This window comes from Corythoichthys intestinalis, chromosome 7 (genome assembly GCF_030265065.1).
Source record: "Corythoichthys intestinalis isolate RoL2023-P3 chromosome 7, ASM3026506v1, whole genome shotgun sequence".
NCBI classification, from domain to species: Eukaryota; Metazoa; Chordata; class Actinopteri; order Syngnathiformes; family Syngnathidae; genus Corythoichthys; species Corythoichthys intestinalis.
In genome coordinates this window covers 28,582,466-28,600,802 of record NC_080401.1, presented here as the reverse complement: position 1 = coordinate 28,600,802, position 18,337 = coordinate 28,582,466, and the positions used below count along the sequence as shown (strand labels likewise).

The window sequence follows — 18,337 nt, the reverse complement described above, 5'->3', positions numbered from 1 at the left end:
AATTAGGGCAAAGAAAGCCAACAAGCAAGGGGATAAAAAGACACCGCAACACACCATTACATTTCATGCCTTCATCTGCGCCCAAATAGAAAAACGAGAAAGAACGCAAAACCAGAAAAAGTAGTTTTATTTTTGCTTTTGTATACAGCGGTACCTCTACATACGAAGTTAATTTGTTCCAGGACCTTGTTTGTAAGTCCAAATGGTCATATGTCGAGCGGGATTTTCCCATAAAAATACATAATTCCATTAATTTGTTCCAAAGCCCGAAAACCTACACTAAATCCTTAATAAATACTGCTGTTCCTATTGCAAATAGCCATTACACAGAGCAAAACAAATTAATTATAAATACAAATCTAAATTATAACAATAGTAGCAATAATGATAATACCTGTAATGTAACAAATCGGGTTCAAATGGGGCAGTTGTGTTTTGCGTTGTGTACCTGAACTCACCGCGTGGTGAGATAGGTGCGGCAGAGATTTTACTTTCTCTTCTAATGTCCTGTTGTTGTAAGATCGTAGACATTCTACGGCCGTAATGTCGAGCCAGTTCACGGACGCACACACCACGGTCACATTTTTCCATCATTATCATCTTCATTTCAATAGTAAGTGTCACCTTTTTCCTTTCTTTTCACCACCTGCACTAAGATTCTTAGTACCCATGTTGATCTTCTCTCATAAGAAAAATCTGCCGTGCGCTCGTCTTGCGGGAAAACGAAGAAACTGCGGCGCTGTCAAAATCACCTTATTTCGAGCATGTCATCGGATGTAGAAACAAATGGCGAGTCAAATTTTACGTTGGATGTCAAAAAGATTGCGTATCGGAGCGATCGTATGTCGAGGTACCACTGTACCAGTGTCTGAGTATATCAGCGTTAACATGCTATGCTCTAACAGTAGCTGCTAACGTTGTGCATAAACATCTGAATATTTGTCATTGATATGTAACAGTGTGTAATGTATGTATGATAAACGATTTGTCCCCAACTTGATTTCTGGGTCACTTACGCTGATTATTCTCCCAATTAAGATGCTAAATCCAACAGTCATCCTAGCTTTGCTCAAACTGTTTAGGCTGTAGCCTGCCCCTATGGCATTGAATTCATTATTTTAGAAAATGCTTGTCCAAATCCACAGGCTTCTCTGGTATTCTGCCATCCCTAAGTTATATTGGACATAAAAGAAACTTGAATGTATCTGACTTCAAATTTGTTCCAAAATGCTAGCGCGTAGGAGTGTGTCATTTTTTGTGTTTAAACATTATTTTCTCTATTTTCATATTTCTGAGAAATTCCTGAATTACATATTTAGATTCTTTGAGCGGCCATCATTCACATGAAGGTCATTTACTGTATATTAAAATATTACAATAGCTTTGACAAATGTCTGTATCGTACACCCCTAGTGCGAAGCAATGGGAGGACAGTAGGACCAGAGGCGTAGCAAGGGTCGCCGGGGGGCCCAGGCGACAAGCAACATAGGGCCCTTCAAGCATGTGCAAGTGAGGGGGACAGTTGGACTATCAATAGCATATTTAATAAAAGTATAATAACACCTCGGTCTCATAGAGTGCTTTTTAGGACACTCAAAGTGCCCAGCTTCTACTACATTAGGACATAAAATTACAGTAACATAATACACTCACTGCTGTCTTGCTCTTCTGCTTTTTTGTCTTTCTTTTGTCGCTTCCAGAAGGATAACTTCTCTTCATTTTGGATTTATGCTAATTTAAAAAAAACCAGCTCGCCGCTCACTCTCACTCTGAGTCACGTGAGGGAGGGAGAGTGGAGTGTAGAGCGAGTGAGGGGGCCCCTTCAGGGAACTCAGACACAAGGCTTTCACTGGCACGACAGTGCAGTAAAGCTGCATGTGCCAAATCGTTTGGCCCTCTGGGGGCCCCTGCTGGCTGGGGGCCATAGGCAACTGCCTGGTTTGCCTAATGGAACGTGACGCCTCTGAGTAGGACAGTAGGACACCAACTGCTAATGCCTGAACTGAGGTCTTCAAATCATTTGTCCACTAAACAATACAGATAAACACATATCACTACAAATCATTTGCTTAGCATATATTTTATGTTATATGTAAGATGCTTCAGATATTACAGTCCCGGTAATCTTTAGTTGCTTTGGCAATGACACAGATGGTGTTATCGTTATTAGATGCCAATAAACTATCCAATCAAAATGATTGAAAAAATATGCTTTTGAAATGTTGGATGAAAATACCCAAATTTTCCGCATTATAAGGCGCACCGGATTATAAGGCGCACCTTCAATGAATGACATATTTTAAAAACTTTTTTTCCATATATAAGGCGCACCGCATTATACGGCGCATAGAATAAACACTATAATAGAGGCTGGGGTTATTTTATGCATCCATTAGACGGTGCTGCGCTAAAGGGAATGTAAAACAGCAACACAACAGCAAGGTAAAACATGTAGTGCAACATCTATATCACATAGTGGAGGGGAACTTTTTTCTTTTCCACAGTGACCCTTTTTTGTGTCAGATGGGTTATAATTTTTCCACTGTTTTGCAATGTGTGCAACTGTATTTGACCAGAGCATGTACAGTATAAAGGACAAAAACGCCGATGAGTATACCTGCTGCTTATGTTGAATTATCAAATATGAAACTATTTATTCAAATTTTTTTTTTTTTTTCTTTTTGTCTTTTTAGTCCCAAAATGTTGATTTATAATTGGTCAGTGAAGAAGAAAATCACCCAGAAAATCACATTGTTTGATTTTTAAAGAATTTATTTGCAAATCATGGTGGAAAATACGTATTTGGTCAATACCAAAAGTTCATCTCAATACTTTGTTATGTACCCTTTGTTGGCAATAACGAAGGCCAAACATTTTCTGTAACTCTTCACAAGCTTTTCACACACTGTTGCTGGTATTTTGGCCCATTCCTCCATGCAGATCTCCTCTAGAGCAGTGATGTTTTGGGGCTGTCGTTGGGCAACACAGACTTTCAACTTCCCTCCTCAGATTTTCTATGGGGTTGAGACCTGGAGACTGGCTAGGCCACTCCAGGACCTTGAAATGCTTCTTACGAAGCCACTCCTTTGTTGCCCTGGCTGTGTGTTTGGGATCATTGTCACGCTGAAAGACCCAGCCACGTCTCATCTTAAATGCCCTTGCTGATGGAAGGAGAGTTTCACTCAAAATCTTTCGATACATGGCCCCATTCATTCTTTCCTTTACACAGATCAGTCGTCCTGGTCCCTTTGCAGAAAAACAGCCCCAAATCATGATGTTTCCACCCCCATGCTTCACAGTGGGTATGGTGCAATTCAGTATTCTTTTTTCTCCAAACAAGAGAACCTGTGTTTCTACCAAAAAGTTCTATTTTGGTTTAATCTGACCATAACACATTCTCCCAGTCCTCTTCTGGATCATCCAAATGCTCTCTAGCAAACCGCAGACGGGCCTGGACATGTACTTTCTTCAGCAGGGGGACACGTCTGGCAGTGCAGGATTTGAGTCCCTAGCGGCGCATTGTGTTACTGATAGTAGCCTTTGTTACTGTGGTCCCAGCTCTCTGTAGGCCGTTCACTAGGTCCCCCCGTGTGGTTCTGGGATTTTTGCTCCCCCTTTTTGTTATAATTTTGACGCCATGGGGTGAGGAGGGAGTTGAAAGTCCGTGTTCCCCAACGACAGCCCCAAAACATCACTGCTCTAGAGGAAATTTGCATGGATGAATGGGCCAAAATACCAGCAACAGTGTGTGAAAAGCTTGTGACGAGTTACAGAAAACGTTTGGCCTCCGTCATTGCCAACAAAGGGAACATAACAAAGTATTGAGATGAACTTTTGGTATAGACCAAATACTTATTTTCCACCATGATTTGCAAATAAATTCTTTAAAAATCAAACAATGTGATTTTCTGTTTTTTATTTTTTTTCCACATTCTGTCTCTCATGGTTGAGGTTTACCCATGTTGACAATTACAGGCCTCTCTAATATTTTCAAGTGGGAGAACTTGCACAATTAGTGGTTGACTAAATACTTATTTGCCCCACTGTATAAGGCGCACCGGATTATAAGGCGCACTGTCGGCTTTTGAGAAAATTTAAGGCTTTTAGGTGTGCCTTACAGTGCGGAAAATACGGTACTTTCTAACCCCTATTTCTTTCCAACCGCAGTTCCGTTGGTGTGTGTTGAAGATTCTTGAACAGTTGAAACAAGCCAATACCCATTCTTCAGCATCCACAGACAAATCTGATTCAAACAGACAACAACTGTGCATGTTTGTATAATAGAAAACATTAAACATAAGCTTTTCTACACAATGTGCCATCCAAGTCTCTGGTGGTCAGGATGCTCTAAACAGACATGAAAAATTATAAAGTGCAACCGCACTTGCAGGGTGAGTAGCTGAAAGAGTTCAAGGATCACTAAACTCTGAAAAAGCAGCAACTCCACTGAGGCCGAACTCTCAGCGCCAGACACACACACCTACCCCCAAACACACAAAACGTACTGTAGATTTTAGAGCATGTGCTTGGAATCGGCTTTACGTGCATACAAGGTATTCATCAGTTGATCTGCATTCCTGAGCTTCATGCAACCCATTAGTGTGAGCTATCTCTGAGTTTTGTTTGAAAGATGGAACATCAAACAGGATTTTGAGCACATACCTCCACATACACACACTAAAAACAAACACAAACGCATGCACACACTGTGACAAATGCACTGTCCTTTCACTGACAACATTGCAGCTCTCTGGATTTTTTTGTGTGTTTTTTTTTGTTACCTTTTTCGCATTTACTTATGCTGCACTCTACTTTTAACAATTCTAAAGTGTGCCTAAACCCTTAGGAACTGCTGGTAAGGTAAACATAATATGAGCAACAAATGTGAATGTGTCCCAAATATGGTGTAAAACTTTTAAGGGGGTGAAAAATAAGTTGACATATGAAAAATGTCTTATGTCTCGTATGAGGAAAAACACTGCAGCTTTTTGCTGCACTTGCGTTACATTTCATTAAAAATAAATGAAAGTTGTAGTCATCTATGAAGTCTGTGTTGAGTGCATTTCATCAAACAAAGTTTTCAAACATGATCTTGACGTGAATTTCAAGTACAGGTTACTTATTTCGCAAAGTTTTGTATTTAGTAAACAGAGTAAATGATTCCTATTTCCCCCAACCAACATTTTTCAAAGATTAAAGTGTCAAAAATCCACTGGGGCTACATTCTCCAAATTCATCCTCAATCCCACAATTAAAATCATGATCAAGGTCAGCTTGCCTAATGACATTGTACAGACAGGTTTCTTAAGGGTAAACCTAAAACAACTACAAAGATTGCATCCATTCTATTTACATTTCGACATTTATTTTTCATAAAAACCTTGATAAAAAGTTGCTCAACGCCACTAAAAAATAGTGAATTGAATTGTAGCTCCTTATTCAAAGACATTCAGTATAATAGCAAAATTTTTGATGAACATTCAAATTCACCTTTGACGTCATGCCATTCAATATTTACTAAATGGCAATGAAAGTATTAAGAATGTCTAGGTCAAAAATGTGTTTTTACAGTGGGAAAAACGATTTAGTTGACACTCTTTGTAAAGTGTGAGGAAAGGCTTACAGGCATTGACCGATGGCACCATTTAAACACACACTAAGAAAACCAAAGGTTATTTCAGTACAGAAAAGACAGGATTCTACCACAAACACAGTGCATACATGCACACACCCACACTCAGGACATTTTGAACTTCCAGCAGGGAGCGGCAACTTCCATTGACACTCAACCAGGACGTTCCTCCCTCCTTGTGCCAGCCAATAAGCAGGCCACATTTAAAGGAGACGGTACCATTAAGGAAGTCCCATGTTCCTTTTAGCTCTCGCTGCTCCTCCAAACACTGTTTTTTCCTGCCTGTCAATGCCAGGAACCCATTAAGAAATGTGCTAGGATACATCACAGGGAGACAATGTGAGGATGGACCAAGCTATTGTTTCTCACTGTTGCTTCTTGAAAAAATGTCCAATTTTGTTACTTTGTTCAAGCTACAACACCATAATACCATCCTTCGATACTAAATTGAGAAGAATGCAAACTTACCCCAGTTTCCATTATTTATACTTCTGGAAATGTTTGCCTTCACGCCACTACATTTCAGAAGTTAAAAAAAATATTTTTTATACATACAATTATCTTAACCTATTTCCCGACTTGATAATACAAAATAAATCCAAATAAATTGTTTGTTGACATAATTGTCTGACCTGATGAGTACAAACCAGAATAATAGATCTCAGTGCTGGCCAAAAGTATTGGCACCCCCCCTGCTGTTCTGTCAGATAATGCTCAATTTCTCCCAGAAAATGATTGCAATTACAAATGCTTTGGTAGTAATAGCTTCATTTGTTCTGCTTGCAATGAAAAAACACAAAAGAGAAATGAAAAAAATTAAATCATTATTATTTTACACAAAACTCCAAAAATGTGCTGGACAAAAGTATTGGCACCCTTTGAAAAATCATGTGATGCTTCTATAATTTGTGTAATTAACAGCACCTGTTACTTACCTGTGGCACATAACAGGTGATGGTAATAACTAAATGACACTTGCAGCCATTTAAAATGGATTAAAGTTGACTCAACCTCTGTCCTGTGTCCTTGTGTGTACCACATTGAGCATGGAGCAAAGAAAGAAGACCAAAAATGTGTCTGAGGACTTGAGAAGCAAAATTGTGAGGAAGCATGGGCAATCTCAAGGTTACAAGTTCATCTCCAAAGACCTGAATGTTCCTGTATCTACGGTGCGCAGTGTCATCAATAAGTGTAAAGCCCATTGGACTGTTGCTAACCTCCCTAGATGTGGACGGAAAAGAAAAATTGACAAGAGATTTCAACAAAACATCGTGCGGATGGTGGATAAAGAACCTCGGTCAACATCCAAACGAGTTCAAGCTGTCCTGCAGTCCGAGGGTACAACAGTGTCAACCCGTACTATTCGTCGGCATCTGAATGAAAAGGGACTCTATGGTAGGATACCCAGGAAGACCCCACTTCTGACCCAGAGACATAAAAAAGCCAGGCTGGAGTTTGCCAAAACTTACCTGAGACAGAATGAATGTTCTCTGGTCAGAAGAGTCAAAAGTAGAGCTTTTGGGGAAAAGGCATCAACATAGAGTTTACAGGAAAAAAATGAGGCCTTCAGAGAAAAGAAAACGGTCAAGCATGGCGGAGGTTCCCTGATGGTTGGGGTTGCTTTGCTGCCTCTGGCACTGGACTGCTTGACCATGTGCATGGCATTATGAAGTCTGAAGACTACCAACAAATTTTGCAGCATAATGCAGGGCCCAGTGTAAGAAAGGTCATGGGTCTTCAGGCCCAGTGTAAGAAAGGTCATGGGTCTTCCAACAGGACAATGACCCAAAACACACTTCAAAAAGCACTAGAAATTGTTTGAGAGAAAGCACTGGAGACTTCTAAAGTGGCCAGCAATGAGTCCAGACCTGAATCCCATAGAACCCCCTTGGAGAGATCTGAAAATGGCAGTTTGGAGAAGGCACCCTTCAAATCTCAGAGACCTGGAGCAGTTGGTCAACGAAGAATGGTCTAAAATTCCAGCAGAGCATTGTAAGCGGAAGCGGTTGTTTGCAGTTATTTTGTCTAAAGGTTGAGCTACCAAGTATTAGGCTGAGACTGCCAATAGTTTTGTCCAGCCCATTTTTGCCGTTTTGTCCAAAATGATAATGATTTGATTTTTTTTTTTCATTCTCTTTTGTGTTTTTATTGCAAGCAAAACAAATGAAGATATTACTACCAAAGCATTTGTAATTGCAATCATTTTCTGGGAGAAATTGAGCATTATCTGACAGAATTGCAGGGGTGCCAATACTTTTGGCCAGCACTGTATGTATATGGATAGGGCTTCTTGCAAACCTTTATTGGGTTTTACTGCCTGTCCATCAAGAGGCCAGTCAGATCATCTCTTTGGCATGTGGCACTCCCCCACATCGCTGCCTGTTTCTTGTTGCGGAGACACAAGTTTAGAGCAAGCAGTAACAGAGTTTATTTGAAATTGTTATGTGTAAATCTAAGCCAACAACATTATTTTATTACTGAAAATGCACTTTTAATACTGAATTGCTATATTCAGTTGGTATTTTCTTTGCTAATATAACTTGACACAGTTACTGTAGATTGTATCACAAAAGTGAGTACACCCCTCGCATTTCTGCAGATATTTAAGTATATCTTGTCATGGGACAACACTGACAAAATGACACTTTGACACAATATATGTAATAGAGTTAATTTATTTTCCCCTTAAAATAACTCAAAATATAGCCATTAATATCTAAACCCCTGGCAACAAAAGTGAGTACACCGCATGAGAACTACGTACATCCCTAAATGTCCAAATTGAGTACTGCTTGTCATTTTCCCTCCAAAACGTCATGTGACTCGTTACAGGAGTGCTGTCAGCCAGGGGTTTAGATATTAATGGCTATATTTTGAGTTATTTTGAGGGGGAAATAAATTAACTCTTATTATATAAGCTGCACACAGACTACTTTTCATTGTGTGAGAGTGTCATTTTGTCAGTGTTGTCCCATGAAAACATATACTTAAATATCTGCAGAAATGTGAGAGGTGTACTCACTTTGTTCACCAGGGAGGTCTTATGTCACACAGCTAATGCGATTGTTGCGTGACTTGTCACAAATATGTATCCTCAGGTAGTTTGAGCTATACTGACACATTCATGTAGATATTATGGGTGCAACATTGTTTCCTTTATAATACATGCAAAACTTAGTTACGTGGGGGTGGGCTTCAAGTGGTGAAGAGTAAAATAAAACCTTTTGCTCTACATCAGGGATCCCCAAACACCGGGCCGGGGACTAGGACAGGTCCATGGCACGTTTGCTACTGGGCCGCAGAGAAATAATAAATAATTTGTTTACGACCGCAATCTGGCATGTGCCTCTTGACACATCATTATGCCCATCTACTGTATAGATATAATAATAAAACAGGGTAGAATCTCGTCATTGAAATCAATTGGAGCTAGCAACTATCATTTGTTTTATATACAGTATCTTTGTGCTCTTGTCCTCGATAATGACGTAGGCAGATCAGATTTGTTCCCGGATATAATAAGCCAACATATTAGCGAAGACGACTGAAAAACAGACGTCTTTGGACATCTTTTTTAATGGGGAAAAGACCACCTGCTGAGGCAGAAGCTGAGCCTACAACCAAGTCCATTCTGCATAATACGAGGGGCATTCAAAAAGTAATGCACTCAAGTGCATTGCTTTTTCAGGATTTTACCAATCTTGTTTAATTTGGCACAAACATGATAGGACACACCTTTTTGCGATTGTTATATGTGTTTTTCTTATTTTCAGATTTTTAAAGCTTAAACTAGCTTCCAAAATAGCTGCCCCTCTTGAAGCCCGTTAGAAACAAAGAGTTGTAATCGAATTCCTTGTTGGAGAGGGAGAAACCCCTCTGAGGATTCACAACCGGCTGGAAAATGTCTACAAGGATGATGCCATAGAATATAGTCCTGTAAAAAGATGGGTACAGCGATATAAAAACAGTACTGAAGATCATGAAGAGGTGGGTAAAGCCAGCGTAGCCAATAAGCCCCGTAGTGGTCGCCCGTCCACCTCTGTCAATCCTGACAACAAAACTTATGCTGATGAGTTAGTTTAAGATTTAAAAATCTGAAAATAAGAAAAACACATACCATATTTTTCGGAATATGAGTCACAGTTTTTTTCGTAGTTTGGCTGGGAGTGTGACTTATACTCAGGAGCGACTTATCTGTGAAATTATTAACACATTATGATATCATTTCACATGTTATTTTGGTGTTTTGGAGTGACACTGATGGTTTGGTAAACTCCTTAGCAGGTTCTTTATGCTATAGTTATCTTAATAACTTAATAGCATTATTGACTTTTTTATATTGAAATGCATGCTATTAGTTGGTGGCGATTTCACGCCCACGTGGGGGTGCACTTGCACTTGTTTACGTGAAGAAGAGCGCTCACACGCCAGAAGAAGACCGACAGCTACGTAGCTCTTGAGTGAGTGGGCGAGTTAGCGAGAGAGAAACACTGCTGCGAACCTACCATTGTTTATGCTTGTAAAATATCTCTACAGAGGCAACGCCTGTGTGTATCATCGTTTCTGTTGTTGTGTGTTTTCCACCCGCGATCGGACACTTAAGAGTCAGTTGTGCGGTTGTTTGAACGATGTGCTAATGCTAGCGAAGTTATGCTAACCGTTTTTGTTGTGTCATTGCTGTAAAAGCACCTAATTATCATTTATTTACGTCGATGTGAACCTGTTTGTTATCGAGGACGAAACTGATTCAGCAAATTATACGGACATCCAGCATCGTCATTTGGGAGTTTAGTGTGTTGAATAGCCAGGACCGAGCCATAGCGTCCTGGTGAGGACAGTATATTCGCATTTCGTTGTTAATGCACTGTACACTGTACACTTATTCAGTATGTTGTTCTCTGTTGTATTTTTATATTAAATTGCCTTTCAAGATGACATGTCTGTTCTATGTGTTGGATTTTATCAAGTAAATTTCCCCCAAAAATGCGACTTATACTCCGGTGCGACATGTATATGTTTTTTTTTCTCTTCGTTGGGCATTTTATGGCTGGTGCGACTTATACTCAGGTTCGACATGTAGTCTAATAATAAATACAGTATAACAATCTCAAAAAGGTGTGTCTTATCATGTTTGTGCCAGATATAAACAAGATTGGTAAAATCCTGTATGAGCAATGCATTTGAGTGCATTACTTTTTGAATGCCCCTCGTATGTGGCTATAAGCTAGCAAAGGAGGCAACAAAAGCGAATGCACTGACAGCATCACACCTCGTGAAGAACTGTATTGCTAAAGCCAAGAAATCTTTCATGATTGGAGAAGAACTCATTATGCCTGCGACCAATGATATTTGCCGTAAAGTTTTAGGAGAAGCCACTGTTAAAAAAGGTTGATTTTGCTTATGGTGTGTTACATTTTCCCTTCACTTAATGTTTGTTTTTAGCTCTGTCATGTTATTTCATATTGACTGTAATCTTCTGCCACACATTACCGGTCCGTGAAAAAAAAAGGCCCACATTACACCTGTCCGTGGTGAAATAAAGGTTGGAGACCACTGCTCACATGTCTCCTTATTTAAATCGAAAACCTATTATCAGACAATGTATACATCTGGAAAGGGGCTCTAACAGACAACAGTAATTTCACACGGTACAGTTAACTGATGAGGGCTATTGCAGCCAACCCTATAGCTCACTGACATAATACAAATTGCTGGAATTTAGAATAGAAGCCTTTGCTACTGACTATGCTGCTCACACCATTATCTGCTCCAGCAGCAGATGACAAATAGACTACAGAGGTGAACGCTTTGGTGGTGATATGGAAAGGATGGCTTTAGACAGCTGTTGGCATATTTACAGGAATGCTTTCTGTACAAGTTGCTGATGGTGTAGTCCTGTGTTCGCCAGACTTTGGTGCAGACAGTGGGATCGATTCCCACACAGCGGTGGTGTGATTGTGAGTGTGAATGGTTGTTTGTAGTGTGTGCCTTAAGACTAAATGGCAACCAGTTAAGTGTTGCCCGAAGTCAACTGGGATATGCTCCAGCACCCTGCAACTCAAACAAGGATAAGCGGTGTAGAAAATGGATGGATGCATTCCGTATATCGGACAGTGCTTTTAGTTTTACGCAAACTGAAAGCAATATTGGATTCAACTCCCTGTTCAATGTGATAGGTGAAAATCATTAATATTCATGTCAAAACAACAACCTTCTTTAAGTTAGTTGACCTCTTAGGCAAATGGCAAGACTAACGTGCTTGCTGGATAACTTTGCTCATCAGCCAAAATGCAGGTCTTTAAGGAACAGGACAAGAGTAGACAATACGTTAAAAATATTTTAAAAATAATAAATCTATTGAAATTACAATTTAATATACAACTAGCTATGGCTAAACTATCTGGACATAGCAACCCCAAAAAGTTATTACATTGTTATTACGTTGAATGTAAGATGAATGGCATGCTTGAACTCCTTTTAAAATGTGAGACTTTTTGAATATATGCACACACACCTAAAGTTACCTGTTATCCTGACCTCAATGAAGAAACAGATTTCCCCCTTTTTCATTGAAATGAGATGTCTTCATGCTAGAGGTAAGATCTTAACCCCGACCTGACCAGACCCGAATTTGGGTCGGGCCCAAACTGTCAATGATAATGTTCGGGTCGGGCCGGGGTTCTCTCTCGCTAACTTTTAAAAATAAATATTAGGGCTGTCAAACGATTAAAATTTTTAATCGAGTTAATTACAGCTTAAAAATTAATTAATCGTAATTAATCGCAATTCAAACCATCTATAAAATATGCCATATTTTTCTGTAAATTATATATATATATATATATATATATATATATATATATATATATATATATATATATATATATATATATTCTGTAAAATAAATTGTTGGAAAGGAAAGATAAGACACAAGATGGATATATAAATTCAACATACGGTACATAAGGACTGTAGTGGGTATTCCACTCTACTGTCATTTAAATCTGTCTATGCTGTCCTCACTCCGAAGCGTCTACTTTTTCCAAAGCTAGACAGCTAGTGAACGACGCCTTAATAATCTTCTTCCTTTTTCATCTGATTTATTAATAAAATGGCCTCAAACCATTGTCCTCTTTAGACCGTTGCAAAACTACAAAAAAAAAGTACACAAACATTGCATTAGCAACAACGTTAGCTTAGCACGCTACACAGGTTCACTAAACATAAATAAAAAGCGTCTCATACAAAAAATATAACATTTCGCTTACTAACATAATATGCACTTAGGTACAAATCTTGTCCAAGGATCATATAAGCACATTACAACGTAGGCGTCAGCCCGAGACGTCGTGCAGCCATATTGAACTGGCAAGAAAACAATAAACCATTTCGCAAAGCGACCACAAGAGTTCGCTGTTAGACAGCACAAAAAGCCTTGCTGTAAAACTTACCAAAAGGCAGAATACTGTCTGAGCGGGACATGTGCGTTAATTGCGTCAAATATTTTAACGTGATTAATTTAAAAAATTCATTACCGCGCGTTAACGCGATAATTTTGACAGCCCTAATAAATATGTATGTATATATGTATACTAAACCGATGTATGTATGTTAAACTAAGGAGTACTTGTTATTAAATAAATAATTTGGATAAAAAAGAGAAGGCGCTGAATGGTAATTGCAAACAGAAACCGCAGAGCCAGAGCATGCCATGCACCATCATTTTAATCTTCCCCTCTGCGAGTCCGCAAAACCGCATCTATTACATATTTTTGACCTGGTATTTCGATATGGAGCAACAAGAAGTTAAAAACAAACTAAAAACAGGGGAAGTGAAAAGACAAACAGATTTCGGGGGGGATTTTCAGGCTCGGGCCTACAAATCAAGTTAATTGATCGGGCTCGGGCCAGGTCAGGCTTTAATACCCGCGCACCCGGGTCTGGCTGGATTTTTTTAGGCCTGATCTTACCTCTACTTAATACTACAATAAGCCTTCTTCTTCCTGTTGTGTAATTTTTTTGTTGCATTTTATTTGTACGTACGTGTATAAGACGAAGTGTTGTGTCATGATTATGACACAACCCAATGTTAATGACACAATGTTAATGACAGTTCATAAGACACTTGCATTGTTTGGGGTCTAAGCGACTCCAAATTTTTGAACCGTAGTGTACAAAATGAAAAATCCCATTTGATACACTACGGTTCAAACGGTAGTGTATATATACCACCACTGTCCAAATGATTTTAAGTAGATTGTATGCACATGATAGCATTTGCTCCATCATGTTAGTTTCTAGTTGTATATTGGATTGTGTATTGTGTTATATGTTTAGACTGAATATTCTGTTGTATATCTATTCAAGCACTTTTGTTTCTGGTCATGTGACCACTTTAGTCTATTATTTAAATCATCAGCTTTCACCTACTAAAACCTCACAGCATTGATGAAGACCCTGGGTAAGAGACAAAACGTTGGCATAATTATGTAATAAAGAACACATACGATAATGTACAGGAAGTACAAGGTGTACAGATTCCATATCCTATTGAAATGGACCTATATCATGCAATAGATTTACATAGGGGTTCATTTAGAACTATTAGAAGGATTTTACCAATATCCTTCAAGCCTACTGTGCATTCATAATGAGACAATCAAAGGGTTATGAATATGTTCAAATTTAAAGTGTTTGGAATCAATTTCCAAGTCGTGATGGGTTTAATTAATTGATTACCACTGATCAACTACTACTATTGATGCTGTACATTTTATTTGCGCATATTAATGAATGGATTTGGTGAAATGGAAATGTTTTGATCAGTTTCTCATAATATACAGTATACGTTTTTGTAGGCTATCCATTTTATAGGCGGGTCTATATTCCACCATTCACTCAGGGGTGTATATTCTGCTGCAGAAAATGGACCCTGGCTATATGGTATTTTCGCAAGGGGTTCATATGCAATACTACACTGAGTGTTTGGGCTCCTTGTGCCAAAGCAGTCATAAATTAATGCTTTATTTGGCTCAGTTGCTAGCTTACCGCGACATAAAATGAAGAGCAGCATGCAAGTCAATTAGCAATAAGAATGTAGATAAGATAGCCAGTATTGTCTCTTAAATACAGTTTTCTTTTTCTTATAGGTCGTAGTCTCATTATTTTACCTCCCTCTTTTCAATGAAGCTCCAAAAATAGTTATTTTTACTACTATATTTAGTTTGTGGGCTTACCCCCCCCCACCCCCCCCCACATTAAGTGAAGTAGATGAGCTGTTTGATAGGGGCACAAAATGGATGCACCTGCCTTTAAAAATACAGCTACTTTTAGGCTCATTTGTTCAATAAAATGTGTTAAGCCTCTCCATGCAAAACTGTAATAAATAACCAGTGTTTTTGGAGCCATGATATTAACGCTTTCAATTTAATTTGTTAAAAGCTAAAAGTGTCAGTCTGCATGTGAATTTATATTGTAAGAAGGTGTTCCCCCATGTTGCATTGCTTACTTGAATGAGTTTGATTAAATACAATCAACTTCCAATATAACTGCTGCTCACAACAGTGGACAGTCCTTGATGAATTGAGAGTCCATTTATGTATTCAATATAGAAGAACACATGGGGTCAGTTTGGTGTAGCTAGATCATGCTGTGAATAATTTTTAGCCTGTTGACAGTTTTTTAATCACAATTTTGCTTTAAGAGCAAGGATGAAAATCTGCCTACTTTGGCATGCGCGCACGTCAGAAGTGGCTGGCTATATTTTTTTTCTGACTGCATTTCCTTGGAGAATTTTCAGGACGGGAAAACATGAATGGCCAGTCAGGTGCATTTTACAGAGCAGATATGTTACAGGACTGACAAGGACACAATTGCTTGCACATATAGAAGGTGATCCACCTCCAGCTAAAGGACACCAGCAAGTGGGAAGAAAGCGAGAGAGGTGAAAGCATAACTGAGCAATAGCTTGTTGACAGAATTCGATTAGCAGTCCTATTCCTGCTTTCAAGCAGTTGACTTGTGTTTGCGTGTCTGTGTACTATATGTGTGTGCGTTGACTCCATTTTTAATGTGTGGTCTCAGCGAAGGGGTTTGACATTCTTTGACAGAAAAAGATTTGAGGGAGTCCCTCTTCCTCCTACAGCAGCGCTTAGAAGCCCTTAAGCTCCTTAGACAGTCTCTGCCACTTGTTTGATGAAAGAACATCACTTTTAATAACTCTAAATAGTGTGGAGGATGAACCAAACTAAAATAAATCCAAGCGAATAAAACTCGTGTAGTTCTGCAGGGCTCTTTGTCAAGCACAATTGCCGTGAATACCGCCAGTGACTACCTACAGTGGCAGATTAGCAGCATAACATTCTGTTCCCCCATTCTGTCTCCATGCATTAACAAGGAAGCGTAATAACAGCATAACAATTCTCACTTGTATAGCCCTGAAGTGATCATATCAACAACACACACGAGTATACAAACACATATCGTTGGCCAACAAAGGTATTTTGGTTCTGAGAGACTCTCAACCAGAATGTGAGCCACATTAGGCCAATAGGCTTATACTTTAGGAATGAAAGAGAAAAAGGATGAGACTTGACAAATTACCTTTCACACGCATTCATAGAAACACAAAGACACTACGACGTTTACAGTTTCTTGAGTTATTGTGAGATTTTAATACACAAACTTGTAATCCATTAAGCTGAAGATGTATATTTTACATCTTCAGCTTAATGGATTACAAGTTTGTTTACAACATAATTACAACATAATTTATATTGTCTTTCCCCGAAAAATGTGTCTTCCACAATAAATATTAAACAGTGTGCGGGGTCATGCATCAAACAAACCTGATGAAGACTTTACATAATTGTTTGAGGACTACCAGTTATGAACTATCAAAGGTTTCACTGTACATGCCTACAATTTTCAGTGACAGTCTGGAAAAAAATAACATTCAAATCTGATTGGTCATTAATAAATCATGGGCATATGATTCCCCTTCCCATCTAACAGATACTGATGTCAGTGTCACTTGGCGAATCACACATCATTGTATCACTACAGCGAAGGCTCACAAAGCCGTAAGCCTGTGAGGTAGAATGAATCACCTTCTCAGCACCTCCAAAGAAATCATACTGACACACAAACCCATGCACACGCACTAACCGTCGAGGCACTATCTTGAGTCAAACATACTGCGAAAGACAGTAAGATTTGGATGGATGGATGGCTGGATGGATGGATGGATGGATGGACGGACGGTCAGTCAGATGAGCTGACAGACAGACAGACAGACAGACAGACAGACAGACAGACAGACAGACAGACAGACAGACATGCAGAGGGTCCGTCAAGTAAATATAAATACATCAAACATTCAACGTATATGTGGGCACACGCACAGAGGCACTGACTTCTTGTAAACAAGTGTTCGAAAATGGGAACGCAGCGACTTTCTAATGTTGTCTAGCTGTGATTTGCCAACCAACCATGGCCGATGCAGTGTGGCAGACATGCAGACTAATGACCAAGACTGAGTGAATACATGCACACGCTCATAGAGCAGAGATAGGAGAAAGAGGGATTGGAAATGACAGAGATAGCAAGAGAGAGAGAGAGAGAGAGAGAGAGAGAGATGGCAGGCAAATCAGTGATGCAGAGTGAATGCATGCAGATCTCTGAGAGCACATATTATCATTCTAAGCCATTTCCTTGCATCTATTTCCCCAACTCCTATTTGACTGAAGTACCTTCTCAAACGTGTGTACTGCAACTGTGTGCACATGTGCACGTGTTGGGCACCAGCTGTAAAACATTAGTCAAGCCAGCAGGTAACTGTACTCACAACTGGCACAGATAACGAGAAGCTTGGGAAATAGGGTCAACTTGCAAAGCAACTGACATGAAAGCTCAGAGATTTTTCCTTTATGAGTATGTGTTAAGAGGAATGCTTTTCCTGTGGGATCCGTTTACTGTACGGATGGTCAGTTAACCAAAAAAAAAAAAGCCAAACAATGGAAGAACTTCAACACATAAAAAGAGGAAGAACTGAAATGTGTGGGTCTTGGGCGACATAAACCTAAATATGGGCTTGAGGATACAGATATGGAGCCGTAAAATGAAACAAGAAAGTCTTTAAAATAAAATGCTTTAAGACAGTGGGTACATGATAAAATACATGACAGAGACAGAGACGTGAGCAAATTATTAGAGTACATAACAAAACAAAGAATGTAAAAACAAGCAGGAATATAACAGAACTATGCGCAAAACATTACAAGAGACCGTATCACAGATGAGAAAGGAACTGAGTGAACAATAGGAAAAAAACATGTTTGATCTTCCCTTACCGTTGCAGCTTGTTTTGGAAATCCTTTGAAAAAATAATGGCGACTCAGCCTTGCTAAAGATTCTCACTTTCTAGTTCTTTCCACAGTGGCTGCTCGCTAAAGCGTGCCCACGAGGAAAGGAGTGTGTCCGTGTATGCTTGTTTGAATGTATCAGTGCTGATGAACAGTGGAAAGTGAAACTCCACTGAAGGGCAGACAGACTGAAACAGGAGAACAGCGCGAGTTGAGGGCAGACTGAGTAGGATGGAAGGGTTACAGCTTCCTAACATCAGAGCGGCTGAGTGGATACACCCACCTCTTCAACCTGGATCACACGGGTGTATCTCAGCTACTTCAAACTATGAAGAGAGTGAAT

At 39.3% G+C, this 18,337-nt stretch overlaps 1 protein-coding gene across 2 annotated transcripts in view; it reads right to left on the bottom strand.

Annotated features, from left to right (window-relative positions):
- The window catches only part of kank4 (KN motif and ankyrin repeat domains 4), a 130,701-nt gene that overhangs the window by 107,069 nt on the left and 5,295 nt on the right, over nt 1-18,337 (bottom strand). Inside the window, exon 1 of one of the 2 annotated variants that reach the window (XM_057841216.1) lies at nt 17,983-18,323. The exons of the other annotated variant lie outside the window; for it this stretch is intronic. The gene's annotated coding sequence lies outside the window, so the exon portion shown is untranslated. Of the gene's footprint in view, nt 1-17,982; nt 18,324-18,337 lie in introns of those variants that run through there. 2 annotated transcript variants of the gene reach the window in all.